This window comes from Mytilus edulis, chromosome 9 (genome assembly GCF_963676685.1).
Source record: "Mytilus edulis chromosome 9, xbMytEdul2.2, whole genome shotgun sequence".
Lineage (NCBI taxonomy): Eukaryota > Metazoa > Mollusca > Bivalvia > Mytilida > Mytilidae > Mytilus > Mytilus edulis.
The window spans coordinates 68,918,468-68,919,853 of NC_092352.1; positions in this window are offsets into that span (position 1 = coordinate 68,918,468).

Here is a 1,386-nt window from a genome sequence, read left to right on the forward strand (position 1 = left end):
TCCTTTGATCCTCTAGTTATCAAGTTAGAATGTAGGACAGAAAGTCACAGGACAAAAAGTCACAGACAAAAAGTCACGGACAAAAAGTCACAGGACAAAAAGTCACAATTTAGTTTTTAGAATACTTTTCTTCAAACAAGAAAAAATAATTTAAAAAAATAATAGTTTTGTTTTTTTCTTGAAGTGTTAAACTTAAAGCAATTTTGTTATTAAAAATTATTCAACAAAAATAAATAAGGATCAAATAATTGTTATGAAAACAAAATGTCAACGTGACATGGTACTTAAATGGCTTCATGGTGCCAAGAAATATCATCTTTGAATGATTAAAATTTAATATTTTTTATTTAACAAAGCTTATGAACAATGTCTTTCACTTGAAAATGAATAGATGTAATAAAAAGATAATATTTCAAGATCTTTCTTTTATTTATTCAAACAATTGTCAAAGAATTAATTGTGACTTTTTTCCTGTGACTTTTTGTCCTATCAAATTTGTGACTTTATGTCCTGTGACTGTTTGTTCCTGTGACTTTCTGTCCGTTTACCTCAAGTTACCCTCTGGCAAATGTAATTATGACTTGTGTATATTTAAAGAAGTTACTATATATATCTGTATTCTCATAAAGCAAATGCATTACATCGGTACAGAGATAACAAATACAACAATAAATATTTACAATATGTAAAAAACAAGCGAGAGATGTTACAAAAGTTACAAGCCAGGAGTACAAGCACGGGCCGACAATCACAAGTATTTATATTTTCTATAAAAAAAAAACAAAGCTTCTTCAGAACTGGTTTTCTTGTACTTGACATAACTTCAGAGAATTTAACTGTATTTTGCCGTTTTGTAAAATATGCAGTTAAAAACTCTTTTCGTTTTTGATTGAAAAATTTGCATTCAAATATAAAATGATATTCGTCACCTATTTGTCGATTGTTACATAGACTGCAAAAACGGTTTTCTCTGATTATGTTTTGCCATCTTCCTGTTTCAATCGGCAACTTAGTATTAGTCATTTGAAATCGACAAAAAACAATAGCGTCTTTGAAGTCCAAAATATTAAAATATTCTTCAATTTCAAGTTTTTCTTAAAATTTTTGTAGTTTATACCTTTTGACGAATTTTGAATGAGGGAATTCCAGTTCTGAATATATTGATCTAGCAATCTCTGCTTTATGACAGTTTTTAACCATTCTTTATTAACAAAATTTTGTGACTCCCATATGTTTGAGAAACCACAATCTTGAAATATTTTTTGTATAAACAAGATCCATTTTATCTGGTTATTATGTAGCGACAACGTGTCACCCTATTCAATATATAGTAAAGATAACATTAAAAAATATTTTAAGATTTTCAAGCGGTGTGGTTGGGTGTCA